The sequence below is a fragment of the Petaurus breviceps genome, unplaced genomic scaffold (genome assembly GCF_028583685.1).
Source record: "Petaurus breviceps papuanus isolate PSGF00001 unplaced genomic scaffold, PetGlider_PUasm1.0 183, whole genome shotgun sequence".
NCBI classification, from domain to species: domain Eukaryota; kingdom Metazoa; phylum Chordata; class Mammalia; order Diprotodontia; family Petauridae; genus Petaurus; species Petaurus breviceps.
The window spans coordinates 17,791,162-17,810,773 of record NW_027185791.1 but is presented as its reverse complement, the minus strand read 5'-3'; the positions used below and the strand labels follow the sequence as shown (position 1 = coordinate 17,810,773).

General features: G+C 39.8%; 1 long non-coding RNA gene across 2 annotated transcripts in view; it reads right to left on the bottom strand.

Annotated features, from left to right (window-relative positions):
• LOC138161138 (uncharacterized) overlaps positions 1 to 18,813 on the bottom strand; it is a 47,015-nt gene extending 28,202 nt beyond the window's left edge. For both annotated transcript variants that reach the window (XR_011168285.1, XR_011168286.1), the window contains exons 1-2: positions 17,893 to 18,813; positions 6,642 to 6,748 (exon numbers count right to left, since the gene is read on the bottom strand). This is a non-coding gene — a long non-coding RNA (uncharacterized lncRNA). The remainder of the gene's footprint in view (positions 1 to 6,641; positions 6,749 to 17,892) is intronic.
• Between the last annotated feature and the right edge of the window lie 799 nt (positions 18,814 to 19,612).

Here is a 19,612-nt window from a genome sequence, read left to right as displayed (position 1 = left end):
ACCACAATCTGTTGTCAAGTTCTCTTGATTCTACCATTGTAACATCTCTGACATATGCACCCCTTCTTTCCTCCAATACTGCTGCCACCCTGGTGTAGACAGACCCTCAACACCTCATGCCTAGACTATCGCAGTAGCCTTCTGGCTCTTCTCCCTGCCTGAGAACCTCCTCAGCTGCCAGTGATCTTCTAAAGTGGGGGTCTGACCATGTCATTCTCATCCTCAGTAAACTACAGTGGCTCCCTATTACTTCTAGGATCAAATAGAAAGTCTTCTCTTTGACTTTTGAGGTCCTTCTCACCCTGTCCACTTTCTACTTTTCCAGTCTTCTTACACTTCTTACATTTTATTCCCTGCCACCCACAAGAAGATACTTTCTCACCTCTGTGCATTTTCACTGGCTGTTCTGATGCCTAAAATGCTCTCCTTCCTTATCTCTGCCTCCTAACTTCTCCATCTTCCTTTAAGTTCCAGCTAAAAATCATACCTTTTGCAAGTAGCCTTTCCTGATACTCAGCAACCAACAATAGTGCCTTCCTTCTGAGGTTACCTCCAATTTACCTAGAATATATCTTGTTTGTGCTATTGCGTGTAATTCCCCACTCAGCCCCCAGCTTAGAATCCTGGCGTTCCCAGAAGTGCTAAAGAGCAAAGTCCTTTTGGCCTTTCTTCTTATCACTGATGCTTAGCACAGTGACGGTCTATGGTCAGCACTTAGGCAGTACTTAGTGACTTGGTGTATCTGTCAATCACATCAGAGATTGGCCCAGCCCAATAATGCAAGTATCTGTCCAGAAGTTCTGCTCACCAGAGAAGTTTTATGGATAGTTCTAAAAAAGAGTAGATTGAAGTCTCTCATTACAGAGCTGTGTTACCCTGGCCACGTATGTTCCCCATACCTGTGCTTTACTACCCTGGAATTTGGGGTGTGTCCCCCTTCCACACAGACATTATTTGCATTGGTGAGAGAGTATCATTGGGGCTTATGAGTATAACGTTAGGGAATTATGTGTTTACTTTGCATTTTCAGTAACCATTTTGGTTGTTGGTTATTAGCAGCTGATTTGTTACTAGGGGGAGGGGAGGGCTCCCCAGTGGGGGCTCGTGAGCAAGTCACTCTCTTGGTCACTTCCTAGGAAAGAAGGCCTTTCTTCTTCTCAAGTTGCCAGAGCTCTCTAACTCTTAAAATTACTTTGGGTTTACTTATTTGCATAACTGCTAATGATCACACAGCTGCTAAATTGTAAAGCAGAGATGAGACTCAAACCTAGCACTCAGAACTGCATTGTACTCTACCTAACTCAAACCAGTTCACTTTTTGATTTATTTTTAATCCTGACAAAAGCTTTGATGAGGGCAGAGGTGGAAACAATCAGGTAAATTAAGATGCTTAGATCAGATTTATTTCATATGTCCCTCCTATCTCTCCCTGTCCAGCACCACCAAGGGTTGGCTTTGTTTGCAAAATTCTCATTACTGAATTACCAGGGACATCTTTCAAGTTTATGGACACCAGCAGAGAGAGAAAATAGGCCAGACATTATGCATTCTCTTTTTGGTCATCTGCTTTCTCCTCTGAAGTCGATGTTCCTCATAAAACAAAATGAAACCTTGTAAAAATAATTCCCTGCACTTACTCAAAAGTAGCCTCATATTAACACCAAAAAATAAAATGTGCTTGCCTTTTAGAACTTTGTTCAAAAATTCGTGGAAGATCTAATGTATTTATAATATGAGTCACTTCATTCAACTGCATATGCATTATTAAAAGAGGGACCTTTAACGAAAAACATATTGTACTTATTTAGATGGTCACATTATGTTTGTTTATTTGCAATCTCCTTTGTTTTCTGGTTTCCTCTTGAAAAAAATTTTATCCACTTGTAGGATGATTGCAAGTCTACCGACCTTCTTCCCACTGACGAGCATCTGAGTGGGAATGGCCAAATAAGGCTAGACTTTCAAGTCAGCTAAAAGTTTAGAGTTTATTTCTGAAATGATTTCATGTTTGTTCCTTTCCCAGACCCTGTTCCCTGTTCCTCCTTTCCTTATAATTGCCACAGTCTGCATATATTAGGGGAGGCCTTAAATATCTCCTAGAATCCTCTCTGGCTTTTTCCAGGCGGTAATGTAAAACAAAGGAGTTTTGAAAAAAGAATCAATTTATTCTTACCCTTCCAAAGCTCTTCTTTTTCTTGTCTTTACAGATTTTTTTTTATCTCACAGCTCCTTCTAACAGCTTATTCCTGGTGAGCATGAAATGTTAATGGGCTAATAATCACATTTGTAAAATTCTTGTATAAATTTATGTCCAAAACCAGAAAACATTTTTTCTATTTTTGAAAGATAAGGTGTTTTTGTCTTTTAAGAATAGGAATTAATTAAAGGCAGAATGATACAATGAAAAAAAATCCTGCTTTGGGGCTTAGAAGAGACTTTGGTTTAAAGGGAGGCAGTGTGGCGTGTCAGAATGATAGATTTAGAAATGAGAGGCTTGGGCAAGTCATTTAATCTCTTCGGGCTTCTGTTCTAATTTTAACTCTGTGATTCTAAGATTTTTGGCACTCACCATGAGCAGGTCACACTTAATTTCTCTTCATCTGTAAGATGGGATAATAACACCCAAAGTAACTATTTCATGTGGTTGTGACAATCAAACAAGACAATGCAGGTAAATTGCTTATATAAATATCAATTATTGTGGAAGTGGTGCCCGGGAAAAAAACTGCTAAGTTCCCACTGAATCCCTCTTAGTTCTCCTTAATGAGTTATTAAATTCCCCTGACAAGTTCATCTATTTGACAAGACTTCTTAGTCCTAGGTACTCCCCTTCCTCATTAACACTACTTTAAGGACGATTGATTTATGACCAGTTCATACACCTAGGCTCCACCCCTGAGCTAGGCCCTTAAATAGGAAGACCAGGAACAGAATGGGAGCCACAGAGTGCACAGAAGAGAGGGGTTAGATAATCAGACACTGTGGGAAAAGCTGGTGCATTTGGGAGGTCACTCCAAGGAACCATGAGGTCTCATACTTGGCTTCAAAAAAGGGCCAAGATTCAAACTGTAGGAATGCATGTTGCTAGCTAGCAGTAGAATAAAAGGGGCAAAGCATTAGAGATGCTGTGAGTTCTATGGATTGTGGAGGTTTGGGGAGGGCAGGGTTAACTCTGCATGGACCCAAAAGCTTCCCCTTAGGTAAGAAAGAAGGGCAGCTAGGTGATACAGTGGATAGAGTGCTAGGCCTGGAGTCAGGAAGACTCATCTTCCTGAGTTCAAATCCAGCCTCAGATACTTCCTAGCTGTATGACTCTGAGCAAGTCACTTAATCCTGTTTACCTCAGTTTCCTCATCTGTAAAATGAGCTGAAGAAGGAAATGACAAACCACTGCAGTAGCTTTGCCAAGGAAATCCCAAAATGAAGTCACAAAGAGTCGGACATGACTGAAAAATGACTGAACAGCAAAAGATAAGGAAAAACTAAAAACCAGGTTTGTGATCTAAATCCACAAGAACTGGTAGGTCCTGGAGGAAAGGGGACTGGTGGAAGGAGAGGATAATTCTCCAGCAAGTACAAACACCTTCTGCTTGCTGGGCAATAAGACCATCGTCTGGATTACTCCGTAAATCCCTCAGGGAGGTGGGGTTTACCAGCAAGCAAAGGAGAGTAGTCTAGACTGTGTATGGAATAGGTGTGTATTGCCTTTTTGGGGAGGCAAGATGGTATAATGGATACATTACTGGGTTGAGTACAAATCCTGATTTAAACACGTACTAGATGTGTGACCCAGCACGTCACCCAAAACCTGAGAGCCTCGGTTTCCCCAATTTTCCAATGGGAAATATCTGAAAAATATTTAAAATATAAAATAAACATATGTAAAATGTAAGTTTAATTAAAATATAAAAATGTTATTTGAAAAAAATTAATATTTTTTATAGTTGTTGTGATGGCATTTTGCAAAACTTAAAGTGTTATATGAACATACAATGATACTAATGATTTTGTCAGGTTAAATAAAGCCTTCCTACATTCAGTGATTTGTTAGCCCAAGTGCTTACATGGGAGCTGATGGAACTTTTAACTTTTCTAAAGATATAAGCCAAATTCTGATGTTCATATGGGAAATCCTGTTTGGGAGCGTGGGCCAAAAAGAGAGATTTGTTAGAAGCATCATCCATCCTCTTCTCTGAATCAGCGTCATATTTGCATTATGTGATACGCTCCTATCATGCAGATGTACGTCATTTGGGCATTTAACACAAGGCACAGTGCTCCTTTGTCACACTCTCTCTTACCAAAGTACAGATAGGGCTGCTTTAGTCTAAACACTCCAGTGGTCTTGTCTCCAGCCCTGTCCTACCTCTCTGTAGCTCCTTAGGCCTTATACCTGCAACAGTCTGATTTCAAGGCCCACATCCAGTTTTCCCCTGCACTTCAGAAACTCCTAGGTTGTCAGTGGAGAAAATAGTGACTGAATTTTTTAAAATTTATTTTCAATTTACCTCTAGTGACTCTATTGATTTCCTCACTCAAATATTTTATATGTTAAGCTCTTGTCTCACCTCAAAACATCGTTACTTCACCAGATGGTCTATGGATTTTAATGGAGGGAGGAGGGTGGGAGAAAAAAGAAATCAAGGATAAAGGCCAAATAATTCAAGACTACTTAATTGATTTTCATTTTCCAAGCTTTGAAACATGGCACAAAAGCATGGAAAAGACTTTAGTGACTACCTGCCTTACAAGATAATTTTGAGGCTCACACTTTGCAAATCTTAAAGCACTAAGATGTTATTGATTTATTCTCCAACTCTTTCATGCTACAAATGTGAAAAATTAACCTCAGAAAACCTGCCTACACAGTTTAACCAAGTTCACATGGCCAATTGATGATAGGAAGAATCAGGCTCAAAATTCATGTTTCCTAACTCCAAGTCCAATGTTCTTCCCAAACATATAAAATATTTTGCAATTATACCCTCTCCAGGCTACTCTCCTCTCTCTCCAGACTTTCTTTACATATATTTACATATTCCATGTGGATATGCCACCTGCCTTGTTAGCTTAGTTTTATGTGTTGTCTCCCTCTATTAGAATATAAGCTCCTTGAAGGCAGAAATTATTCTTCTTTCTGCTTGCACTGGTATTCCCAGTGTACAAGTTCCTGGCACATAGTAAGGGTTTAATAAATATGCTTTCTTTCTTAGGTTTGTAGTAACAAAAGCAAATTGTTTTTCCTATTATTCTCTGCAACAGATAACTAACTCCCTGAAGAAAAAGATTAACAGCTTTGTGTCCCCCTCAGTGACTAACACAATGCCTAAGTATTTCACACAGTTGGTGCTCAATAAATGTCTAGTTGAGTTGAGTAGTTACTCCCTGAATTTGCTGTGAGCTCTTTTATACCATTTCTGATCCTGGATTTCTTAAATTCACTTATCTTCTTGTACTGATTCGATCCCTCTTTTCAGCCTTTCCTTCCTAGGGACATAAAATTCTCAGAAACATTGATGTATTAATAGGGAAAGGATACAGATTTTATTGGAATATTGGTAGAAGTTGAAATATTTTTTTTGCCTCTGAAGCTCCTTTTTGAGAGACAGAGAGAGATGGGGGGAGAGAATGTTCTTAGTATAGACTCACACATAACTCTAAGACTATTTGTTCAGAAATACTCATCCTCCTTGCAGGATCCAATCCTATATAGTAAATACCCACTCAATTTTTTTCATGCTTGCTTTGCCTGAAGACAAACCACATTGTGAAAGTGCTGACTATAAATAAACAAGATTTAAAGGTAAAGGAAGCCATTTTGCCAGGCAGCAGTGAGTCTCAGGAGGAGAAGAAGGGATAAAATCACCAGGGTCCTGTGAGGCAGCAAATTCTCTCCAGGCAAGTCACTCCTTAAACAGGCCAATGAACCAGGCAAAGCTTCAACTGAGTCTGATTCTATTCAGTTGAGGGTAGCAGCACCTTTCTCTTTAAATCTGCTGGCCACTGGTATTGACATTTATCAGAATAACCCAGTTTCCTATCTGGTGGCTTAAAAGTTTCCATTATCACTCCTCTGTGTCCCAGTGTCTCCCTTCTTTCTCTTTCAATCCTTCTTTTCAACTGAGGAAAATTATACTCCTCATCAGACTGGTTTTTTGTTTTTTGTTTTTAATGGGGAGGGCTGGACAATTGGGATTAAGTGACTTGCCCAAAGTCACATGGCTAGTAAGTGTTACGTGTCTGAGGCTGTACTTGAACTTAGGTCCTCCTGACTCCAGGGCTGGTGCTCTATTCACTGTGCCACCTAGCTGCCCCTCCTCATCAGACTTTTTGCCAATAAATGGCCACATCTCCATCAATCTAACTTTGGACAGGTCACTCTAACTTCTCTGGCTTCAGTTTCCTCATCTGTTAAATTAGGAAGTTGGACTAGAAGGTGTCTCATTTCCAATTCTAGTGACATATGGTTCCATGACCCTATGATACTAGTTTAGGAGCATAAAAATACATTATATAAAATTGGGTTTGCTCAGAAAATGGTTGGCAGCTAGGTGGCTCAGTGAATACAGTTTTGAGCTTGGAGTCAGGAAGACCTGAATTTGAATCTAGTGTAGCTTTTCCACCCTGGGCAAGTCACTAACCTCTGTTTTCCTTAATCCATGGGAGGAGGAAACAGCAAACCCCTCCAGTATCTTGGCCAAGAAATTTCCAAATGGGACCATGAAGACGCAGATGCAATTGAATGATTCTGGAAGAGAGAGTGAGACTGATGACTTTTCCTCACTTAAACCCAATTCATGCTCAAGTCAAGACATCACCCTGTGATGTCATAGGTCCTCTTCAAGACAAAAGATGAACGACTGAATGACTGAACATAAAGTGGTTATGTTTGTCATATTGGATGAATGAAGGAAAAATGTGTTTATTTAGCACTTAGTATGGGCTGCACACCCGTGACCTGCCAAAGGATTTTGTGTAGCTCTCAAAAAATACTCCATTTTTCACAAGCCACCTGAAATCCCTTGGCAGGCCACAGGTTGTGCAGATTCAGTGTACACAAACAGAAAAATAAGATTTTCTAATGGGGGAGACAACACACATAGAAGATTTTAGCTGAGAATCAGTTGGAAAGGTCTCATGGTCCTTAGGGAGAAGCAGTAAAGCCCATGGCAATGCCTCTTCCTTAATGATATTTCCATGCCAGGAAATCCATAACAGGGAGGAGGAGAACTGGGCAAGAGTCATGTTCTGAAAACCTAGAGAGGAGAGAGTATCGAAAAGAGGACAATCAAAGCATCAAAGGCTGCAGAGAGGTGCAGGAAAATCAGGGCTGAGAAAAGGCCAGACCTACATTTCATATGCAAACTTAGAAAGTACTTTAGTTTGCAATAGTCTGGTTTTAAACCTAACGGGGCCTTCTCTTCCCATGCAAACCGTGTTCATGTTCTCCCTGACACCCTTGACAAGGACAACACTTACCATGCTAAGGCCTTGCTCTAGACTTCCTGCTACAGCTATCCTTCTACCCACTACACGTGGACTGTCTCCTTTTCCACACTTACTTTCCTGAGAAAGGCAACTAGGACTGGTCCCATTCCTACCATTACATTTTGGGGTTTTCCACCTTCCTGTACCATTCGCAAGCAACCGGCTTTGTTGAATGGTGCAATGGGCTCACAAAATAACAGCTTCATCATCGTGACTGGAGTATAGTGGTTGGGTGTCCCATTTTCCAGAAGTCTATCCTGTATAAACTAATGCATGCCCCCTCTCTCTTCCCAGGAAGGGAGTGGTCTCCTTAATAATTTCTAGATTCTAGCCTCTAGGAAGACTTTCTTAATAATAACTAGCATTTACATAGCCCTTTAAGGTTTGAAAGGTATTTTACAAATATTACCTCATTTTATCTTCGTAATAACCCTGGGAAGTAGGTGTAATTATTATTCCAATTTTACAGATAAGGGAACACACCCCTTCCAGGTCCTCAGTCTTTATGAACTCCCTCTCTGACCCTTGCAGAAAGTGTGGTTCTAAAGAAGAGGTTACCAGACTTATTTGGCCTAACACCACCTTTTCAAAAGAAAAATTTGGGGTCCCCTGGAAATCTACTTTCTTTAACCCTTTAATGGTTTTTTTTAATTTGTATCATTTCAAAAATATATATAATATTTCTTTGAAATGATGCATCTTAAATGTAATAATTTATCGTAAATTGGGGGGCTGCATTGAAATTTTGATGATGCAATATTGTGTAATGTAACCATATAATATTGTATTGTAAATAAGTTATTACATGCACATATTCCTGCCAGTGCATGCTGGACTTCCCAACAATGCATGACAAGCTCACCTGCCAACATTTGCTTGTTAAGACCTATTTGTGGACTTGACCACTTTTCCGTTATTATTTGCATTTTGTGTGTTTATTTTGAAAATAATGTAATCACTACAACTTTGACTGTTACACAACAGTTGAAACATGTACAAATGGTTTTTCAAATTTTTCTTATCTTCTTTCCTTAAGCTTCCACACATCCTTAGCATTGGAGGTTATGCTGTCACCCCACCTTGACCATTCCAGTGCCCCTTGAATATGTGCAAGGGCAATATTACCCACTTCAGGAACCCATGAAGGAACTTATCTCTTCTTCCTTTAAAGTAATACTCCACCATCATTTAACCCCTTCCAATGGCCCAAATGTAAATACCTTTCTAGGTTTCTCTTGAAATTTGTGTTTCTATTTCCAAGTTTTTACTCAGCTTGGGCCTTTCTTCAGTAATGATTGAAAAAGCACTATGCCATTTTCCCCCTCTGGGATTATACTTGTCTTGTAGGACAAGTTATCCTTGGCTCAAAGACTTCATCTTTTGCCTTTTGAATACCATACAACAAAATACTCTCTCCTTTATAGTACTTATTAAGTGTTGTGTGATCTTGACTTTGTTTCTTTTACACTTGAACTCTTTCCTTCAGGTTGTGTGGTATTTATTTTCTTTGATCTGGAAGTTCTTCATTTTGGCTATGATATTCCTGGAAGTTATCCTTTTAGGGTTTCTTTCAGGAGGTGACTGGCAGATTGTTTCTATTTTCATTTTGCCATCTGATTCTAAAGATGTGGGCAGTTTCTGTTTCTGTTTTCTTGTGTTCCCAGGGATTTTTGTTTGTTTTATATGCTTTTGAGGATTTTGATGATTCTTAAATGAGCTCTCCAGGATCAATTTTTCAGGTCAGATATTTCTGGCAGTTTTGATACCTTAAATTTTCTTCTATTTTTTTCAATCTTGTGATTTTGTTCTAATATTTCTTTTTTTTCATGGAATAATTGAGTTCTGTTTGCTCCACCCTAGTATCTAGGGAATGTGCTATGTGGGTAAGACTGTCTACCTTCTGTTCTAAACCATTTAGTCTCCTTCCATTTTTTTCCCCAGAAACTTTAATTTCATCTTATACCTTTTGTTTCATTTCTTCTAGGTGCTTTTATAGTCAACAGTAAAAAGTAACATTGATCACAAGTTCAAGCCATTATTGTGTTATTGTCTTCTTCTGAGTTTACCTGTTGAGTATCCCTTGAACCATGTTTGTTTCCTGATATAGGACTTTGTACAAGGGCAAGGCTCTGCCTTCTCCACACTCTTGAAGGGAAAGTTTTGTTTCCTGAGTTTCTGACATGGGTTTCCACCTTTCCTGATTCATCTGTACTCAGAGCACTAGCAGGTTTCTGTCCCTGACCTCCACCCCCTAGACTGTCTGAGGTCAGAAAACTATAGTCATTAGACTTCCTGACTTATATTAAATCCAAGATATATGGTGTTCAAAATTCCCTGAAATATTCCAGATCATAGCACAGCATCTATGGTCAAAGTGCTATGAAATTCTGAATCTCCACCCCCAGATTTTCCCATCAGAGCATATTAGACTTCCTGCCCATCTCTAACCCTTTGGAACAAAGGGCTACAGTATTTAGTTGCTCCTGGACTATTCCTAATCAGTGCTGGCAGACTTCTAGCCTGTTTACCTGAGCTCATTCTAGCTTTCCTGGCATGAACCCTCTCCCAGTGCCTGAGAGTTTCTGACTGTCTTTTCATGTAGTCCTGAGGTAAAAGAAATTACTATTGTTTTACTTTGTATTTCTTGATCATTTTTTCAATCTGGGGACATTTTTATATCTTTGCTGAAGTATATATTAGAGTTAGACTCCTCCATGGCTTTTCCCATTGTTTTAGCCTGAAGGTAATATACATATTTTTCAGTCTAGATGGCACCTACGTATCCCTCCTCATCTCCATCTCCTGGCTTATTTAAAGGTCCAGATAAGCACTACCCTCTCTACCATGTTCTTTAAGAAACTGATCCCTTTTAGTGCTACTGCCTTCCCTCTGTTGATTATTTCCAATTAATCCTGTTTTTACAGAGTTGTTGGCATCTTGTCTCCCACATTAGATTCTGAACTCCTTAGCACAGCGACTCTTGGCTATTTTGTTTTGCTTTGTTTCTTTTCCTTGATCCCTAGCACTTAATTAATACAGTGCCTGCCATATAGTAGGCACTTAGTAAATGCTTGTTGATTTGACTTGACTAAACAAAAAAAAATTGAACATGTTCTAGGGCATAAAAACCTCGTGAATAAATGCAGAAAAGCAGAAATCCTTTAAACATGTCCTTTTCTGACCACAATGCAATAAAAATCATTTGGTAAAAAGCATAGGAAGAAGACATTCAAATATAAATGGAGATTAAATGATTAATAAATTATTGGTAGGCCAAAGATAAGCAGCTCTATAAGTGGCATAGTGGATAGAGTGCTGAGATGCAGTCAGAAAGATGAGTCAGGAAGACTCATCTTTCTGAATTCAAATATGGCCTCAGGCTAGTCTGTGTCTGTGGTCCTGGGCAAAAATGCTTAACCCTGTTTACCTCAGTTCCTCATCTGTAAAATGAACTGGAGAAGGAAATGGCAAACCACTCCAGTATCCTTGCCAAGAAAACCCCAAATGGGGTCACAAAGAGTTGTACATGACTGAATGACAATAACAACAAGGTCAAAGAATATACCAGAGAAATAATGGAATATTTCTTCAGAGCAAATGAATAAAAGAGATAATGACCAAAACTTTTGGTTATTTCTGTATGTAGATGAAGTACCACTTAAAGAAAAATGTATATGTAAAGTTCTGGGCAAGACAATTAACTGAACATAGATAAGTAGCCCAATTCCCATACACCTATTCCAATAAAAAAAAATAAAATACTACCAAACCAAATAGTGACAAAGAAATATAGTGAGAAATTATAGCAACTTTTGCTATACCAAAACTGTACAAAACACAAAGCAGTCTTGGATTCATTACATGTTTGATTTTTAATTAATTTTTGGTCGTCGGGTGTTCAGAAACATTCTGCTGTTGCCAAATTTTTCATGATCCCATGTGGGGTTGTGACCCACAGTTTAAGAAGTGCTGCACTAGTCTGGTTAAGATAGGCAAGAGAAAATTCAAATGTAGGTAACTTCTTATTCAATAAAGATCTTTTAAAACCTTTTAAAAAAAGTGCTGCACTAAATGATGATGCATTGCTAATATTCTAATAGAGGGATAAGAAACAAGTGCTCCTTCAAACCCCTAATGTTTTCTAAGGGCATTGAGGGAATTAAATTTTTTTTAAAAAATGGAAGAGCTGGGTTGGATTGGTTCTGTTCTGAAGATTTGAAGAGGAAAAAGCAAAAGGAGGGTGAAAGGAATACATCAGCATAGAAGGGAGGGGAAAAGGAGGTAGTCCTGGCTATTTGTCATAACTGTGGTATGTAAGAAAGGCATGCAAACCTGGAGAAAAGACTAGGAAAGCAGGAAACAAAGTAACTATTTCTAGTGAACATTTATGCAAAAATGTTGAACAAAATATTAGCAAGGAGGCTACAGCAAAAGTTTTAAAAGATTTTACTCTATAAACAAGTTTGTTTTATTATTATTTATTTGTGACTATTACTATTTCCAAAATCCAGAGTTTCCAGGTCAAAGAAAAAATACTGCAAGCAACCAGAGAGAATCCAAGTGCTAAGTATCCAGTCAGGATAACACAAGATTTAGCAACTACCACTATAAAGGAGAGGAGAACTTAGAATATGACATTCCTGTGATGGCTAAAATCTTAAATAACTGAGGAAACAAAGGTTCTGGCTTCTAAGCATATCAACGATAAATCACAATGCATGCAAATTGTATAACAAATCAGGACCAGGCTTCCTCATCTTGGCAGCGGACCTTAATACAGGGGGAGGCAGATTTTTAAAAGAAAAGAATTAATAGGATATTAACCAGGATACAAGATCGGGTGATCTGATTTCTAATTGGAAGAAAGACTCATTAGGCACTTGCCAAGTTGAGAGGGGAGAGCAAACATGTAGAATTACCTGGAATCAGAAAAAGGTGCCCCACTCCTCTCTATGTGGCTATATTCAATCAAAGGAACATGAAAACAGTAACTGATTGACCAGTATAGGGCCAGTTTTCAGATTAGACATATGGGTTGCTTGAGATGTAGAACTGTGAGAAAACTTCTTGCATCAAACCTGAGATCTGACTGTGTTTCTGGTCAGCATAACCGAAGTCCTTAGGTAAGGATCTCCAAGCAACAGGTAGAGGTGGTCCAACTTCCCAGCCACACAGGGCTAGCTTCAAAAAACCCAATAAGGCTTCTGCACAATTCCCATAATTGAATAAAGTTTTCTCACCAGATAGAAATTGGACTAGATCCATAATTGAATGGAAAAAGAACTGAGCTAGATCCAGAGTTGAATCACAAGATGAAGTCAGTGGGGTTCACTCATTTCCTACAATTCCTACATTCCAAGAGGCAAAGGACATAAGCTTACAGTCAAGAATACAGTAAGAATAACTTACCCAAGTAAAACTAAGTATAATGCTACAGGGAGAGAAAAGGACCTTTAATGAAATAGAGGACTTTTGAGCATTTCTGATTAAATCAGAGCTACAGAGAAACATTGGAGTTCAAACACAGGAGTGAAGAGCAGCATAAAAGGGTAAATATGAAAGAATCATTATAAAGAACTAAACACGCATAAACTGCTTACATTCAAATATGGAGAGATGAAATATATGCCCTGTGTGAGCCCTATCATCATTAGGGTTCATAGAGGGAGTTCAATTAGACAGGGCTGGAAGGGGTTCTAATATTCATAATGTTAGGAAAAGAATGGTAAGAGAAGGGAATGGGAATATATTGGGGGTGAAAGGGAAAGGAAGGCTATGGGAAATTATCTCACACTATGAGTTTGCCCAAGTAGATATCTAATACAAACAAGGATGGGGGTGCGGAGTGGCTGACACTTGAACTTCATTCTTATCTGAACTTGCCAAAAGAAAGAAGATACAGACATGGAAGGGTTCAGAAATACATTTCACTCAGTAATGAAATAGGAAGACAGGAGAGAGAATTAAAGTGAGGGTAGATTGAGAGTGATTGGTCCTAAGCAAAACAAATTCGAAGGATGCACAATTATCCCTTCCATATCACAGGGTTAGGGAACAACATGCCCCCCGACCCCGATCTAGAAAATCGAAATAAAATTTCATGACCCTCCCTTCATACCAGAGAAGAAGTCTGAATTTTTTCTTTTTCTTCTATGGGGTGTTTACAGTACCTTACTGTAAAATTTGGGTTAGGTATTTTTTTTTCTATTCGTCTGCAGCTTCTGCAAAACTGCAATGCTGACCTGCAATATATTGATCCCTTCCAAGATGTGGAAAGGATAACTATACAAAAATATTTATGGTTCTTTTAGAGGTAGCAAAGGATAAAATCTGATAGGAATCTACCCATAAATTGGGACATCCTCTTTTTGTATCCCCAGTGCTTAGCACTGTGATTGGCACATAGTAGGCTTAATAAATGCTATTAATTGCTTGAATGGATGAACAAGTTGTGGTATATAAATGTGATAGAATACTATGGTGATGAACTCTTATCAGTATAATGACAAACCAGGATTCCCAAGGACTAATGATGAAACATGCTATAGAGATACTTTCTCCTGATAGAGAAGTGAAAGACTCAGAATGCAAAATGAGACAATTTTTGGTTTTTTTGCTTTTTGGAGGGGAGAAGGCAGGGCAATTGGGTTTAAGTGACTTGCCCAAGGTCACACAGCTAGTAAGTGTTAAGTGTCTGAGGCCAGATTTGAATTCAGGTCCTCCTGACTCCAGGGCCAGTGTTCTACTCACTATGCCACCTAGCCACTCCAAGACAAATATTTTTAAGACACAATGTGGAACTTTGATTGATTATACATATTTGGTTTTTTTTTTTAAAGCAATCGGGGTTAAGTAACTTGCTCAAGGTTACACGGCCAGTTATTATTTCTGGGTGTGGTGCTGAGTATCTGAGCCCGGATTTGATCCAGGTCATCCCGACATTGGAGCCAGTGCTCTTACTCGCTGAGCCACCTGGTCGCCCCTAAGCAATTGGGGTTAAGTAACTTGCTCAAGGTTACACGGCCAGGTGTTTCTGGGTGGGTGCTAAGTGTCTGAGACCGGGATTTGATCTCCAGGTCTTCTCAACACTGGAGCCGGTGCTCTTACTCGCTGTGCTACCTGGCCGCCCCGATTATACGTATTTGTAATGAATTTTGGCTTTCCGGTGTTTGGTTTTCCATCTCTCAGTGGGATGGGAGGATGAGAAGGCAGACCTTGGCTAATTAAAACAAAATTTTTTTAAGAAGAAAAGAAAAAAGGCAACTTGGGAGCCCTGATCAACACACTGAGCAACCACGATTCTTGAAGTCTCAGGATGAAAGGGGATGCGATTCCTGACAGAGGAGACAGACCAAGGGCATAGATGGAGACAATTTCTCTTAGACGTGACCAATGAGGGGTTTTGTTTTGCTCGCCTTTACGTGATTGTCGCAGGGGTTTTGCTCTTTTTTTCAATTTCTCAATGGGGAGGAGGGGTTTAAGAGGAAGTGGGAAAAAGAAAAGGATGATCTCTGTTTGAAAATAAAATTCAATTTGAAAAATAAACTCAATGCACATTAAGGCTCTGCTGTTGCAATCAATTTTTTAAAATGCAGGTATCTCTGGGTAGAATAAGAGGAATCATCACAAAAATCACAAAGAGTCACAGAATCTCAAAGTTGGGAAGGGCCACAGCTGTCACCTAGTTCAGCCAGTATCAGAAAGGGAGTCTCTCTGCAGCATCCCAAGAGGTTCTTTAGCCTATGCCTGACTCCCTCCAGTCATGGGAAGCTCTCTATTGCCTAAGGCAGAGAAGGTCAAAGTGCTGGACCAGGGGTCAACAAGACCCAGAGTTCAAATCCTGCCTCAGACGCTGACTACTGTGTAGCACTGATTAGCTTGACAGTTTGCTTAATCTGTCTGCCTTAGTGTCCTCAACTGTAAAATGGGGAGAACAATAGACTTTACCTCCCCCAGTATCAAATGAGAATCAAATGAGATAAGTCTTGTAAAGCACTTAGCCCAGTGTAATAGGTGCTTGATAAGTGCTTGCTTCATTCATTCATTCATTCATTCATTCATTCATTCCTAAGACAATCCTTCCTGTTCTTGTCCAGCTCTAATTGTTAGGAAATTTCTCATCGTACAGGACTTAAATCTACCTATCATCAGTATTGACTTGTAGCTATCAGTTCTGCTCCAGGGATCAAAGTGAATAAATCTAATCACTCTTCCTTCTTATATCACTGCAGAATTTGAAGACTGTAAATGTGTCCCTTGTTAGGGGTGGGGCCGTGCCAATACTCTGTGAGTTCAGGTTTGATGTTGTGAAAAAATGAGGCACTCCCAAAGGCAGTGAACAGTTAGCAAAAGTGGGTATAGTTTGCCCTAACACAATGAGGATGGGGAAAAAAGATACAGCTGCTTATCTGGACATGCCCCACCTCACACCCATATGGAAATATAATTATTTAATCCTCACAGCAGCCTTGGGGGGTAGGTGCCATTTTTATCTCCATTTTGCAAATGAGGAAACTGAGGCAGAGGTTAGATGATTGCACTTTATAATTATTATCTCATTTGCTCATCACAACAACCCCGGGAGGTGTGTGTGTGTGTGTGTGTGTGTGTGTGTGTTTTATGTTCAGTCATTTTTCAGTCCCATGCGATCCTTCTGACCCCTTTTGGCATTTTCGTGGCAAAGATACTAGAGTGGTTTGCCCTTTCCTTCTTCAGCTCATTTTACAGAGGAAGAACTGAGGCAAACAGGGTTAAGTGATTTGCCCAGGGTCACACAGATAGTAAGTATCTGAAGCTAGATTTGAGGTACTATTATTATCCCCACTTTACAAATGGGGAAACTGAGACAGAAGATAAGTGACTTGTCCAGGGTTGCACAGGTAACATCTGAGGCAGGATTTGAACTCAGCTCTTATCTTCCTGACTTCAGGTCCAGTGTGCTGTCCACTGTACCATCTAGCTCCCTGATTAATTTAGTCAAACTATTTTCCTAATACTTAGCTGAGATCCACTACAATCAAAGAATCATAGTTTGAATTGGGGAAAAGAAGACATATGAAGGGTTTGTTTAGGAGTGTGAAATACTTCAGTGTCTAGGGAAGGCTAATGAGGAATTGATTAATTATTAAAAGTGTTTACAATGGGCCAAGCACTGTGCTAAGGGCTGAGGGAAGACTAAGCAATCAGAGAAGTAGCATGAGGGCGTTTTGTGCCTATACAGTGAGGAAGAAATGGGAAATGAAATTCTCACGGAAATGAGGATCGTTTGCAGGTTAGCGATAAAGGCCCAGGATCACACAGCTAGTATGTGTTTGAGAAGATTAAATCGATTCTGCATCATTGGTTATTCTGTAACTGCCTGTCATAGTTCTTTGTCTCGGGATTTCGAAATTCAGTTGGCCTGTAGTGGGTTAAGTTTAGAAATCAGCTCCCTTGTTAATCTGCCCTGTTCTAGCCTCAAGGACTTCTGCTGCCTTCAGGGGCTGAGGGTGGACCAGTGAGTCTGATCTAGTGTCTTACACCACCAAGCTATCGTTCAGGGACATCTGGCTGTCATTCCCAGAAGCCTGCACGGCTCTCTTCTGACTTGGCAGGTGGATTCCAGCAATAAACCCTTCTCAGTCAGAGTGGGGGATGAGGGGGTTGTCGCTTGTTCCTTGATTCCCAACTTCCAGCCAACCATATTGTTCCCGTTGCCTCAGCTACGTAAGCAATCATGTGGTCCCCAACCCCATGATGTCATCTCCCCCGTTTGATTCTTCATGCTAATTTTATAAAAATGAGTTACGACTTCGTCTCTGGGTTTTTGTTGTCATTTCATTATTTGCAGATGTGCAGTGGTTTGTCATTTCTTTCTCCAGATCATTTTCCAGATGAGGAAACGGAGGCAAACAGGGTCAAGTGACTTATCCAGGATCACACAGCTAATAAGTACCTGAGGCCTGTCACTGGATCAAATCAAGGCAAGCCACAGACACCTTTATTAATAGGCTTGGCACTCTATTAATAAACTGTTGTCTTGCTCAGAGGAACATGCCTCAACATACCTATGTGGACTTTCTACTTAAGACATATCAAAGATGTGATTTGAGTCCACATCTTCATGGCTTCAAGACCAAATCACTCTAACCTATCCAACATCATCTCTAATTTTCCTTTTATAAAATAAAACAAAAAAAACCTTTTATGATATTAAAAAATACAATTAAAAATAGCAACTTAGATATTTTATAAGCGTTTTGAAATAATGGTATTTGATATTTACACAAAACTTCAAATTTTGCAATTACACATATATTATCTTATCTGAGCTTCACAACAATACTACAAGAGAAACAGCAGAGGTATCATTATCATCATTTTGCAGATGGGAAAACTGAGTCTCAGCAAAGTAAAGGTACTTACCCATGTTCACAAGATAGGAAGTACAGGTGGGGGAATTTGAGGCCAGATCCTCCTGACCTTAGGGCCTGCTGCACCATTCTACCTTTCACTGCAGGAAGTCATCATTTAGACTTCCAACACAAATTCAGAGGCCCTACTCTTTTTTTTTTTTTCAGGCATCCCTCCTGACTTCCCTCCACACAGCTCACTCTCTCAAGGGTTTTCATGGATCGCTTTAGCGCCTCCTGCTTCTGCTGAAGCAAAGATGTTCAGAATTTTTCTAAATTTGCTACAGCCTGGGGTCAATTTGAATAAGCTTGGTTTCCACTCTAAAACAAACCAAACCCTAAAAGAAGGCAGAAGACTATTAGTTGGTTTCCAAAATAGTTGAGGTATAATTTTTTCTTCACATGTGTATTGTCACTGCAATGCAGCCAACTGTGAGATGAGAGAATTCCCCAAGGAAACACCTTGACATATTCATAAGATAATTGAAGGGATTTTTCATCTAAAATCTGAAAATCTCCTGAGGAACTTCTAAAGAGGTTTCAAAAACCAGTTTCTTGGCTTTTTCATATTGCTTATGAGTTCCATCCTGTCAGGAATTCCAAGAGATAGAGAGACACTGAAAATACCCTTGTGAGTCGAGCCAGTGAAAGTCCATGGTTTATTCATGAGGCTCCCAATTTGGTCTGAGGAGAATAGCTGGACAAAGGGCTTGACAGCCATCCTGACTAGCTGGAAATGCAATCAGATGAAGTTAGCCATTGGAATTGCTGTTAGACTCAGATTGGATTTCCAATGAGTTTCAGCCGAATTCGTCCTGAAAACACAAAGCAGCTGTCTTTTCCATTTTACACAAGGGCATCGAAGCTACAAGAACTAAGCCAGTTCCACTGAGAGCTTTTATGAGTTCCCCCAAATCGAGGAGGGCTCAGGCACTTGGGAGGGGCCCTTCCCAGTCAATTACCCGCAAGCATTATTAGTACACACACACACACACACACACACACACACACACACACACACACACACACATTTTCATTCCTTTAATGTGTGGCTAGCTTATTTTTAGCATAACGGGAGACTGAATTAGGCAGTGAAAGACAAAACTAGAAAGTGTTATATCAAGACCTTGAGAAGTCTAAAGAGCTGGTAAAATCAAATCTCCAGGGCAAATCAAAATACCAAGAGCAGAGCAAGATCTCTGAATTCCTACCCAGGACAAGACTGGATATGGGATTTCACTGGTATAAGGAAATATAGCAGCTCCCTTTACTGGTACAGTCTTACAGAGGTGACTGGTGCTCTGAGAGGTTAAGTGACTTTCCCAGGGTCACAGATCCAATGATGTGTCAAAGGCGGGACTTGAACCTAGGTCTTCTGACTCCAAAGCTGGTTCACGATACACTACACTACACTACTTCCTGTGCTTTGTTTATTCCTAATCCATACTGGGATATTGTTCTGCTGTTGTAACCTGTTGCCTAGAACTCACACCTCTGAGTTCATCCCAGCCTCTGATTGGAGATGTCTCTGAAGGTCCTCAGTGATAAGCAGCCTCTGTGCCTTGGGGTTACCTCCTCCTGGGGCTCAGGCCCTACAAACAAGTTAACGTGACTCATTCGAGGGGTAGTAATTCTTCTGTAAGTATCATGCTGGATATATAAATATATATATGTATATGTATATATATAAAAGGCATATAAAGAACAAAGAAGGAGTGATTTTTTCTAGGCTA